At 43.2% G+C, this 13,475-nt stretch overlaps 1 protein-coding gene across 3 annotated transcripts in view; it reads right to left on the reverse strand.

Annotated features, from left to right (window-relative positions):
* The window catches only part of TMEM132B (transmembrane protein 132B), a 207,923-nt gene that overhangs the window by 70,658 nt on the left and 123,790 nt on the right, over window positions 1-13,475 (reverse strand). The window contains exon 1 of one of the 3 annotated variants that reach the window (XM_064726514.1): window positions 9,113-9,218. The exons of the other annotated variants lie outside the window; for them this stretch is intronic. The gene's annotated coding sequence lies outside the window, so the exon portion shown is untranslated. Of the gene's footprint in view, window positions 1-9,112; window positions 9,219-13,475 lie in introns of those variants that run through there. 3 annotated transcript variants of the gene reach the window in all.

The following is a 13,475-nucleotide window of genomic DNA, read 5'->3' on the forward strand; positions in this document are numbered from 1 at the left end:
CTATTTTCAACATTGCTGTGAAAGCAGCTGAATACATCAAAATACAGAGATTAATTCTGAATAACCAGTGACTGAAATTAAAGCTAATAAATTCAGTGGCACAAGAAGCTCTTTGCAGAGCAGGAACTCACACACAGAGATCTCTGCAGACTCTCCAAAGGCCTTTACAAGAACCAGAGTGCAGCTCTGAGTGACCCAAGGCACAGCTGAAAACATTTCACCTCAGGGAAAACCCAGGGGAGGGACAGGGGCACCCAGAGGCTCCGTGAGAAAGAAAATATTTATATTTAGAGAATCCCTGGTGACACTGGGCTGTGCACATTGCCACCACACAGACACAAACCTGAATTTCCCCTGAACCCAGCTCCTCCTCAGCAGCACCAGCTGGGCACAGCTCCATTCAGAGCCTTGCCTTCCCCAGCCAGATATAAAAGGGGAGGCAGGCGCAGTTTGGTTTATCTGTGCCTCTCCCAGATGCCCTGTGAGCCTCAGGAGCAGTGATTCTCCTGACCATGCACACTCATGAGGCTCTGGAGTTTTGTATTGACCAATATTCACAATTCCCCATCTTCCCCCAGGTCTGATCTCTGCTGGGAAGTGACCTGGAGCCACTCTAAGAGCTCAGCCCACCCCTCCAGCAAGATTCCTTGCCATTTTAAACACTAACTAAACTATTTTAATGTGATATTAGCATCAGGTGATCAGACCTTTCTGTGTGCACCAATCCCATGAGGAAAGAAAATCCCTCCTAGAGGCAGGAGGAAGCTCCTTGGTACCCAGTTGCTGTTTTGATTTCAGAATTACAATTGAGGCTGACAGCTGAGTCTCCCTGGGGAGAAAATCAGCCAGAGGGGATCTGGAGATGGAAATTCCCCAGGCAGGGAATTCCTGAATGGAAGCAGGAGGGAGCCAGGAGCCTGTGACAGGAGCACCCCTGAACTGCTGCAGGATGCAGAACAGACAAACGGGGCTCTCCCCATGAGCATCCAAAAAGTTTCATTCAACACTTAATTGAAAAAATTAAAAACTTGGAATTTAATCCTTTGTTCAATGGCCAGACTGTGTAAATGACTAAATAACAGAATACCAAAGGTCCATGTTTTTCTCTCTACAGCTTGCTAAGGCTGCACAGAACTCATAGGTCTGCTGTGATGCCACTGCATTAAATAATTCAAGGAAAAAAATCAAAATGGGGACATGGCAAGAATTATTTTACTCCTCCTACATTTCCCTCAGCTCCAAACAAGTTTGAGCCCCTAATGGACTAGACCTGGCTCTCTTTGAATGCAGCGTTCTCTTGGATGGAGAGGGAACGTGCAGAGTGTCCTGTGGCTGAGAAATAAATGTCCATGGCAATATCCTCAAAGCAGAGAGGGCAGGGAGCAGGGCAGCACATTAACATCAACAAAATGGGACCTCCTCTCTCCCCACTCCCTGACAGACACATGGGGGGCACAAAATTGGTTTATTTTAAAGGCTGATAATTATGTTTTACACAAGAGCTAAGCTCTTCCACTCGCTGTTGGTACCCAGTGAACAGACAGTAAAAACACGAAAGTGAAACTGGCACAGAAACATCAGTTTCCCGTGTTTTAATTAATAAACAAGATTAACTTATCCAGCTGAGCAAACAGAGGGTGGCTCAGGGTCTGCATTCAGTGTATGAAGAGAAAGAGCCATCTGCAGCAAGGCTCTGAACCCCCACCCTTTGCTGTTTGAGCTCAAAGTCCTGATCTTCACACCAGAACCAAAAGCAAGAGATAAGCAAAGAGCTCCCATGTAAGTCACCCCATTAAAAGATCATTTCTGTCCTAAAAATGAATCCAAATTTTCCTAGACATGCAAAGATAACTCCAAATAACAAACCACAGAGGGGTGGATTTAATATTTCTCCTTCTAAAAATCATTCCACAATTATTTTTTAATGTCACTAAAGTAAGGCCAGCACCACAGGCACCCCACAACATCTCCAGGTCACCTTTGCAAAGGGCAGCCAGGACCTTGGCACGCTCCCAAGACAGCAATTCCCCAACACTGACAGCTCAAGGGGAGCTGCTGGGACATTGCTCAAGGGCACACCCGAGCAATGCGTGAGGAACAAGGGAGGTGAATTCACTCAGCCTCTGACAAGGAATAATTAGAAAGGAAGGGGCAGAATTGGTGTTGCACCCAGCCTGTCACACCTACTGTATGGTAAAAGCCAAAACTTGACCCCAAAACTTCATTTAAAGGAGTTTCCTCAGCAATGAAGCCTTCAACCACCTGAGATGGGGTGGGCTGAGTGCCCAAGCTGAGCAGACACCTGCACATCACACCAAGGACATTGCATCCCTCCTGCTCTCAGGGAGTCAGCAATGACCCAAAGTGGCAAAACGACCCAAAATCCCAGTGACAGAAATGCTGCTGTGCTGCATGGGGTGTTCCCTTTGCACCCACTGTGACAGTCACACAATCTGGGCACGGTTCTGCTCTTTCATTTTCCTTGCTACTATCAGAAATTTCACCAGCTGTCACAAAGCACAAAGAGACAGATGAAAGGGTTTCTAGAAAAAGAAGGCAGGCTCCTGTAAGTGCTGCAATTCATGTTAACTACAGAAAATATCCCCAACATCACGGGTTAATGTGAAGCAGAATGCACAAAATCATTCTCTGCTATTCCTCTCTTTTCTGAGTCTCTTCAGGATTTCATCATCCCTTCCCTTCTCCCGCCCCCTCCCAGCTCCCTTCCTCCCCACACAAGAACGTGCTCAGCCCTGGAAAATTGCTCAGCTGAAATCCTGAGATTTTGTCGAGGCCTGGCATTCTTTGGCCAGCTGTATTTACACCCCTGGCTGCTGGGTAGTCATGCTGGAAGCAATTAGCTTTCATGCTTTTTCAATATTGCCTTTCAAAAACTTTGAGATCCCTCATCTCTATCCATTTAGATGTAGAGAAGCACAGAAAAAATGTAAAAAAAAAAGTAAAAAAGAGAGTTCATCCATATGCTGAGCTCCTTTAGTCCCATTCAAATGCAGCAACTTCAGCTCCCCACCACCAATGAATGGCACCACAGCCACGTCCCAGCACATCAGGGGAGATGCTCAAAGGCTTGGAAACCATCACCACAACACTCAAAGCTTCCAGCACTGCTGGCTCCAGCAGTGGGACAGGTCACCCTCCAGCACCTCTGTGCTGTTTAACAACACTTTCAAGTGTGTATTTCATATTTTTATAAGAGGGAAATCTGTCACTGCTGGACTATTTTAAAAAAGAGAAAAAGGGGAATGAAAGAAAAAACAGAAGAGCGTAGCTAAATGTATACTGATTGCAGTAATTGCATCCATTCCTCTGCTGGAAAGTCTTGTATTGTATTTCTAATATGTGCTGATAAGTGCATTCACAACATGATTAACTGCCTGCAGACAAGAATGGCTATTATGTTTAACAGACTGATTAGCAAGTGACAGAGCTGCAAACTGTACTCCTGGTAAATTGGCTGCTTTTAAATTACAGCAACTTTTTTATGGCTCCATTTTTAAAATGCAATGGCTTGTTACACATATGCCACGTAAATTCCTATCTGACAGTAAGGAATAGAGGATACTGAGCTTTTAACTCCTAATCTCAGATCTCAATTAGAGCATTGCTCATTTTCTTGTTAATGACACCAAAATCTGCACTGTTCATGGCTCTCATCAGGCATCATCTCATTTTCAATGTTGGTGTCTCCAAAGCTACCCTTAAACACAGGGACAGGATTTCAGTCCTTCTGTTTCCAAAGTTCTGCCTTGTTTTTGCTGGTTCTGTAAGCAGATAACTAAGAGAGGATTTAGAGTATTCTTCCCAGGATTTGATTAATTCCCCTCTCTCAGCTGCAGGCTCCTTTTCCATGGACTCTCTCAGAAGCCCCAGCGCCCTCGGAGCAAGGCAAAGGGAGAAGTGCAGGGTCTGTCCTGGGACTGAATCACAAACCTCAAATGCTCCGCAGTTCACACGGGCCACAGCACGAGGCTCAGCCCTGCTCCGAGTGAAATGGGCTCCTCATTAATTCCCTCTTTTATCCCAACAAAGGGCAGGATTTGGGCACCCAGCTCCTTGCAATCCTGCCATGCAATGCACGGCTCTGGCTTTTTGATTGCTCTTATTTTTATCCCTGTAATGTAAAAGAGCACCAGCCTTGTTTGGGCCCCCGTGTATTTCATACAAACACAGCTACAGACACAGTCATGACCCCAGAGAGTTTGCAGTCCACAAGGCAGAGAGAGAAAAGAGATTTAACAATCTGCACCAATTTAAATTCACACAGAAGGCACAAACCCTTTAAGCACAAATTTATCTAGAGACTTTCAAGCTCAATGACATCATGTACTTCAAACCAACTTATTTATAACATAAAGCTTAGTATAACTTGTAAGGAGATAGAATAAATCAATTTGCTCTATCACAGAACTTCATCAGATACAATACAGATGGCTCTGCTACCACGGTTAAAAATAACCTCCACATTTTTACATCAGCTCAAGGCATTTATCAAACCAGGAAAGTGGTGGAGGAGGAGGATGTTGTCTGGCTTGCACACAGTAATGGGAATATCCACCCAGCAGTCTGGGACTTTTATTAATCTTCTGCCACGTGTTTATAATTTTATTCTGAACTGGGAGAATTCCGCTTCCAAAACCATTTTTCTTTGCTAAATACCAGGACAGAGCAACTTGAAGTTGTCTATTGAATGTAGATTAAGAGGGAAGAAAATAATCCAGAGGGCAGCCTGATTGTAGAAGGGGACAGGAAACTCTTGAGCACCAAACCCTCTCGAAAGCAAGCCTGGCTGAGCACCCAGCATTTCAGCAGGATAAAAAGGGTGATGGAATGACCAGAGCCTGAGCTGGCACCTCCTGCAGGCTCCCCAAGCAGCCAGTTTGTGATTCCCAGATAATCTGCGCTGGACAGAGTGCATGAACCCCACAGCCCTGCAAATAACGCGGCTGCAAGAAGGAAATTCATTTGTTTCTCAGCTTTCGTCGCTCTTGTTCCCACATCCCACCCCCAGAGGGGACATTCGGTGTGGATGTTTGCTCAGGATTTATTGACTGAAGGGTTCACTGGGAGGCTCCTGCAGGAGCTCTGTTCTGCTCTTCCCACTGGGGAGAGGGCACAGACAGCAAAGGGCTCAGGCTGCCAGTGCCCAAGGGGACAGGATCGTGTCTGTGCTGGAGGGAATTCCAGAACCTTGCAACCCCTGCAAACCAAGCAGGGACAGCTCGTGCTGTGACCACTTTTTTACTCTTTTTAAACCAGGTATAACAAGCTCCTGGGTCAGCCAGAGCTCTGACATCTGCTGCCTGAGATTTTTCTTCATAATGAGCTCCCTAAAGAAGACCAGAAGCCTTTGTAGCTCAAATAAAGGCAGATTTCATCACAATAAACCTCGAATATGTAACATTAAACAGGGAAAACTCCAAGCAAGTGGATCAAACAGAAGGGAAATGAAAAGCAGTGTACACAGCCCTCCCCAGCCTGGGGTCACTGCAGGCAAACCCTCCATGCTCTCTCCCAGCTAACCTGGAGATCCCTGGGTGCAGCAGAGCCTGCCCTCACCTGGGAGAGACCTTAAAGATTTCTAAAAGTTAAGGGAAAAAAATTACATTAGATACACCATTTAAACTTATTGCATATTAAAATATAAATTTGTCATTCCCTACTACATCACTTTATCCACTGCTCCATGCCCATATTTTCTTTTCCAGGGGATTACAAGAGCACAGCTAATTATGTGAATGCTTCTGCAGGTTATAATTGGGAATGAGATCAGTTAATTACTACTCTGATAAAGATTGCAATGAGTACTGGGAGAAAGTGGGGAAATCCCTCAGAGCAACCTGGCCTAGGGAGGTGTCCCTGCCCCAGCTGGGTGATTTTTAGGGTCCCTTCCAACCCAGCCCATTCCATCATTCTGTGATTTTGGTTATCTTCAGCATCTCACTTTCTCATCCTCATTATGACTGAAATTATGGATAACAGGCCCGTGTGTTCCTCCCCTCCATTTCACCATTATCTCATTCCGTTATTTACTGAGCATCCAGCGCCCAACTGGGAACGTGCTCCCAGGAATGAAAGGATCACAAATCTGCTCCCTGAAATGAAAGAATCACAACAGGAAAAGCTGCAAGAGGATCAATCATGCAAAGGTCCAGTGAATAACCCAGCAGGCCACAGTGCTGCTTTGGAGATCTGCAAGCAGCCAAGAGATGATCATACTCTAATTAAAACAGCAAACTGCAAAAGGTATCCCAGAGGTTTTCCTCCCACCCAGCCCTGCAGAGACACCAGGCAATAAACTAAACATCAAGTTGCTCTGGGAGGTGTTTTCATAAACAAAATACAGATAATGAGGTATCCCTCAAAACTCTCCTCTTTTTCCAATTTAATTTAAAACTGAGAGGAGTTGGATAAAAGGGAAGGTGTCGGAAGCAAAAGGACAGATGGTTCTGCTGCCAGAGAGGAGCACAAAACTGAGGTTTATTACAAGCCTTTTATTTTACTTACAGCTTTTTATTTACTCCTCTTTCTCCCTTCACTCACCTATTCATCTCCCCCTCAGAGCACTGCAAATTCAAGCTCCCATCGAATTCTCCCGATTCAAATTCAAATTGAAGCACACAAAGCACAGCACCGCTTTCAGTGCAGAACTTTCAAGGGTTCTGTTGCAGATTTTGGGGGCTTTTTTTTTATTTTTTAAGTGTCTAACAAGCCAATTAGAGGCTGAATCAGTACCTTTGAGATGAATACACAGGAAATGAGAGGAGCATGGCAGTGGTGACACATCCTGCAGCCTGAGCCCCTGGAACACGAGGCATGTGCTGCTATTTTATGTAAAATGAGAAAATGCTGCTGTGTTTATCTCATCAAGAAAACCACTTTCCCCCCTTGCTTTTGCATTCCCTGGGTGCTTAAGGAAGTGGGTTTGCTTTTGATGAAGGTAAAGGCACAAAGAATCTCTTCAGAACCATTGCTGGGCTCTGGCCATGGAGGGACTCCCATCCCTGGGTGCCCAAAACCAGCCAGAGCCTGGTGCAGGAGCTGAGCACCAAACAGGGCAAGGCCCTGTGCTGCTCCCATTTCTGAACAGGTGCATAAAGTATGTCTTTTTATATATTTATATTTTATACATTTATATTTTTTCAATATTTATATTTTTATCTACTTTCTATTAAGTCCCTGTTCAGCTAAACCCTCCGAGACCCTGCTCACAGGCAATGTGTAATGGGCTCATGGACTGGATTTCAACAGTTCCAGTCCAATAAAATGAAATACTTCAATTCAGAGCAAATTTCTCTGAAATTAATATTATTAATATCATTGGCTGAACACTAAACACTTTGAGGAGAGCTGAGGTATCCTGGATTTCCTCTTGGAAATCCTGTTGTTGAGCAGCTCAAGTTACCCTGGCAATATTACTGAGGTGGGTCCTTCCTTCCTCTACCTCCACTTTTGGTCTGTAACATTAGGGGGGAAAAATTATGTGCATTATAATTAAAAAGAAAAGGAAAAAATAATTTAAAGCTAACAGTCATTGCAATCACCATGATAAATTTATAGGAAATACATTTAACTATTGCCATGGCAATCAGGAAACTGTTTTGTTATAATTAAAAGGATAATTACCTTTCTCTATTTTAACAAACTCATGAATTAAAAATTTAGGACAGCTTTGCCAGAGTAAATTTATCTGCATACATTACAAATCACACATTTCCATGGCACTTTTATCTTTAACTCATCACGGTTTTTATGTTTTATTTTATATGTTTTAATGTCTTTATGCCATGTTGCAGAATTCAAGGTTGGATGGGGCTTGGAGCAGCCTGGGGTAGTGGGAGGTGTTGAACAAAATCATCTTTAAGGTCCCTCTAACCCAAACCATTCTGTGATTCCATGCAGTGAGAAAACTCTGAGTATCTTATTTACCCACAAATTACAGAATAAAGGAATCTGGGAAAGTTACTTGGCAAATAATTCAAATTACAATAAAGTGGTCAAATCCCACCGAGCCTGAGAGCAAAGCAAAGCTTTTGGTACAAAATTCCCATCAAGAAATCAAGGAAAGAAACTCTCTGCTGTGTTTTGGTTTGTCACCTCTCTCAATGCAGCAGAACTCCAGGCTGAGGGAGGAGTGTGACCCATTTAGAGCTCCTTTCAGCTGTGATTTTCTCTGGCTTGCAGGTGCAGGTCACAGGTGAGATACAGACCATGATCCCTTTTGTTTGAAATACAGATCTCTCTAAACTGTCCTAAAAACAGGCACTGGCTGGGAAAGTGCCTCTTCCTTCTACACTTTGTTTGGAATAGAATAAAATGGACATTTGCTTGTTACTTATTTGAAATAAAGATGCTTCTGAAGACTGTAAAGGGAAAAAGAAATTGAAATTATAAGGAAACATGAGCTGTAAGGAAATTTAGTATGTAATTATTGAAGTAGAAACCTTTAATAAACTGGATACTCAACCTCAGTTGATAGACTCACTATTTAAAGACCAGCTCCATTTCTGGGGAAAAACAAACCAGGACTAATGTTAGATCAGTAATATATTTTAACATGGCTTTTTCTTTTCTACTGTAAAAGTGTCTAAATTAAATGTACAGTACTAAAATGGAAGGGAAAGCAAACATTAGCCAGGGCAAAGAATCAGGAAAAAAAAGCACCTAGAGAGATAATGCACATAGAATACATATAACACACATAGAACATATATAGAGAGAATATATATATGTTCTTTATATATAGAACATAGAATATTCTATGCACATAGAATATACACATAAAGATATATATATATTCTATATATATAGAATATATAAATAGAAAAAAATTATATAGAATATATATATATAATCACAGGGAAAAACAGAAATAAAGGTGGCGCATCTCTACTACAATAAAGTCAACAGGCCCAGGGAGCAGCAGAACAAATGGAAATGAGCTTTAAACTGGGATCCAAGGTGGGTGAGACCTGCACACTAGAAATATAAATAAAATAAATATATGGAATTTAAATATAAATGTAACTATAAACATGCTGTCATCTTATTGCAGGAGTTCCATGCTTGTCTCCTTATCACAAAAGCTCCATACCTTCTGAATGTCTCTCATGGGCAGCTCTCAGAGCACTGACTCTGTTCCTCACAAAGCAGCCACTGACTCCAGATTCCTTCTCACCCACTCTTTTATAGCATCTTCTTCTCATTGGGTACAGCTGTGGCCTGGTAAAGTCAGGCCTGCTCCTGATCTTTGATAGTTGGCCCAGCTGCAGCTCCTTAGGGGTGAGATTGCTTTCTACACTATCTTTATTTTCTTATATTCTATCCCCCTACATAAATATATGTAAATATATATATTATATAAATACATAAATTATATAAAATTATATTTTATATATATATTTGTATAAATAGTATAAAATTATAATTTATATATTATAAATATATAAATTATATAAAAGTATATATTATTTAAATATACATATATAAAAATTTTTATATATATGTATATCTATATATATACACACATACATATATATACATATATATGTATGTGTATATGTATGTATATATGTATGTGTATATATATATATATATATATATAAAAATATATAAATAACCAGTACCCAGGCAGAGGGGAGGGAGAGCAGGAAAAACCCCACATGGAGCAGAACCTCCCGACTGCTGAGCTGCTCCTCCCTTCTGTGGACACTGAAAATGAGCAATTCTGTGGATGTGGCAGGTGCCAGCCCCAGCACCTCAGGATAAATGAAGAGAAGGCCCTGCTGGGCAGAGGAAGGAACAGGGACCATTCCTTTTGCCCTGTGCAGGTTTTGGTGCTGTGCCTGCCCTGCTGGGGTCCCAGGGGTGCTGCCTGAGGGAGAGCAAACAGAGACACCCCTGGCCAGGCACCAGCAGCCCACAGTGCAGGGCTCAGAGGGAAAAAAGAGAAATTTAACATAAAAAGGGAATTTTACCATTACTGAGTGGATTTTCCCTTGCAAAGATGCCCCTTCCCTTTCCAAACCCACACAAACTTTTGCAACCCACAGCATCCTCTGGTTGCAGCTGCTGGAGCAGCTCCTCCCTTCATTGTCAATCTGCCAGCTGCCAGTTCCAAGCGATATCAGCAATGCTTTTTTGGAAAAAACAGTAATTTCCCTGTTCACCTGCCACACTGGTGATTTCTCCAGACCTGGCTCATTCCCACTGAGATGGGCTCTCCATGCCTGTGGATGTTTTCCCTTTCCCTTTCCTGCAGGAGAACACAGATGTTGCCTTCCTAGCTGCTAATTTTTATCTTTTCTCTTAATTGAAATTACCTTCTGCATCCCTAATCTTATAACTAAATGTCCCATATGTTGCTTATAGTGCAGCTTGCAGAAATGCAGCTGAAGAAAGTTGGTAAATTTCTTTAATTAATAACTATTAGAAAAATACCCATTAAGGTAAATTGAAATTATGTTAGTTGGAAATTAAATTGTTAAAATTATACTTTCTTTCACGTTTAGAAATTATGACTGAGTAATCCTTCAACCAAGCAGTACAAGACAGGAATTCCAGCACAGGAATGCTGGGAGAAGTTTTTGCATTTAATAAATGGAAAAAACCTGCCACAGTTGATTTTATTTAACTTATCTTTATAGGTTTAATAAAAGAATCCCATCCTACACCTAGACCAAGAAATTTGGCTGCCACATATTTAAATGAAATGCCCAATGGAGCTTTCTAAGTGCAAAGCAGCAGCAGATTTACTGAAAGCAGTAATGGTCAGGCAGCCTGAGTGGCAACTTTTAATTGAGAGTTATTAGAATTGGAGATTCAGGAAAAGGGAGGCCTGTGGATAATTTAGAAACAATTTCAGCTGCAGAGCTGCAGGTTGTGGCTGGCACAGGTCACAGATGTCAGGACTGGTGTCACTGCAGCCAAACCCTTCCTGCTGCCACCACCCTGCACCCTGAGCAGGGCTGAAAATGGGAGCAGCCCAAAAACCTCTCTGGGAAAAGGGAAAACCTGACTTTTAGGATAGAAAATTAATTTTTCAGAGAGAAGCAAACTGGCAGGTCAAAGACCAAGGCAAGGCACAAGTTTTGCATTCCTTTATCTCTGGCATTGGGATGTGCTGAGCCCCAAAATGGGTGGAAAGAGAAATCAGTGCCTAAATCAGCAGAGCCTCCCCAAGGCAGTGCTTCCTTCCAGGGCTACCCCTCCATCCTCATCCCATCTCATTCCTCTCAAACAAAACCCAGATCTGAGGCCCCTCCTAGCCAAGCACAGGGACAGAGCTGGGCTCTTTAAAGATTCAACTCCAGCAGCCCTGAGTGCCAGGGAAATAAATATATGGTATTTTAGAGGCATGGGACATAAATTCTGGCTTGGTTTAGAAGCCTGTGGGCAGTAAAGTGCTCTGCCCATTAAAACATAAATTATCATCTGAGTGTAGCTGATGAGAGGCTGGGACTAATAGGAAGTGGTGCTAAATAAGAATTATAGGAATGCTTTTCCCACTGTGACTGCAGGAATTTACTCCCCACCCTAGCACGCCTCAAGATGGCAGATGGAAATTAAGGCTGGTGTGTATGGGAGCTCAGAAGCAAACTGTTACCCTTCAAACACATCCTTATCAATCAAACATCTTCTTAATCCCATCAACTGTGATTGGAGAACACCTGTTATCCCAAAATTCCAAATCTTTATGACAACAAAATGTTCAATCTCCCCATCACGCCCTGGACCAGGGAGCAGCAGCACTGACAGGAGATTGAGCTGGGCTTGCAAACAAATCACCCAGCCTGGTGCTCTGAATTCTCTCTGAAATGTGAGCCTGTGACACACCTGAACCCCCTCAGAAACCCTGCCCTGAGCAGCAGCACTCACACAGCATTAAAGAAACACACTCAGCAATTTAATCCAGATAATTTCGGCTTTCCTCTACAGTTTTAGCCCAGACCAGTTCTGAGCTCCTCTTCTGGGAATTAGGAAAAAGCAAGGGTAACAGGTCTGAAGTGCTCCATGAGCTCCAGACTGCCAGCTTATTTAAGTCCTACAGATAAATCAATACATTCAGATAAAGTTTCTGACTGCCAGTAATATTTTCTTTAACTCCTGAATTTACCCTTTTTCTCCAGATGCTCATTTCTCCAGAAGTAACAACTCTCCTCTCTTTTTATGGATCCTCACTGCCATTTTTTGCTCTACCTCTCCCAGCAGGGCTCCTAGACCCACTGATAAAAAGAGGAGAATTCAGAATTGGCAGTGTCACCAAGGATTGCCCACTGGGACAGGGCTGCTGGAGAATTTAGGGTTGGCACTGTCACCAAGAAGGATTGCCCACTGGGATGGGGCTGATGGAGAATTCAGAGTTGGCAGTGTCCCCAAGGATTGCTCAGCAAGAATCAGTGTCCCCAAGGATTATCAGAGCTGCCAGTGTCACCAAGGATTGCTCAGTGAGAATTCAGAGTTCCCAGTGTCCCCAAGGATTGCTGAGTGAGAATTCAGAGTTCCCAGTGTCCCCAAGGATTGCTCAGCAAGATTCAGATTCCCAGTGTCCCAAGGATTGCTCAGTGAGAATTCAGAGTTCCAGTGTCCCCAAGGATTGCTCAGTGAGAATTCAGAGTTCCCAGTGTCCCCAAGGATTGCTGAGTGAGAATTCAGAGTTCCCAGTGTCCCCAAGGATTGCCCAGTGAGAATTCAGAGTTCCCAGTGTCCCCAAGGATTGCTCGAGGTCCCAGTGCTGCAGCCTGCAGCCCTGGCCATCACTGACAGAACAGGATTCTTGACACACATATCTATTTCCTCAATGAAGATTGAAAGCCAGAATAAATGGAATGTCAGTGTTTGGGAGCAGGGAATAGCTATGGGGTCCCAGCACCCACGGCTGTTCTGATTGACTGGGCAGGAATCCTTTTAACTCCAGGTTTGGCCTCTTGCACCACATAACTGAAGTTACTTAAACTCTGCTGGAGACCCATAAAGAGCAGAAGAGCCCCAGGCTAAAGCAGATTACAATGGTTTCTTGTTTTTTCCTACCAACACAGTGATGGCCTATTGTCCATTACAAATAAAGTGGAAAATCAGTCCTGCATTGAAACAGCAGCCTCTGCATCATGCAGCACAATTGGACTCTGTTTCCATCCCATCTCAGCTAAACAGGCCTGGAATTGTTGCACAAGTCCCAAGGTGCCCACTGATGTGAGATGTGGGTTTTATTTATTGGAGAAGACACTTCCATGCTCTGGGAAAAAGTTATTTGCTGGCCTTAAATCATCCATGCAGGAACAACCAAAGAGAGCCTGCAAATATATCAAGAAAGGATTTAGGATTGAATAGGGCAAGACAGGACTGAGGAGCCCCAAGGACAGGGGGGAAGATGGGTTTGGGAGCCAGGGGTGAAGGAAACCACATCTTTTGGGATGGAGGAACAATCCTGGGCACTGCACAAAGTCACTTCCACTGCC

The sequence above is a fragment of the Zonotrichia leucophrys genome, chromosome 15 (genome assembly GCF_028769735.1).
Source record: "Zonotrichia leucophrys gambelii isolate GWCS_2022_RI chromosome 15, RI_Zleu_2.0, whole genome shotgun sequence".
In the NCBI taxonomy this organism is placed as follows: domain Eukaryota; kingdom Metazoa; phylum Chordata; class Aves; order Passeriformes; family Passerellidae; genus Zonotrichia; species Zonotrichia leucophrys.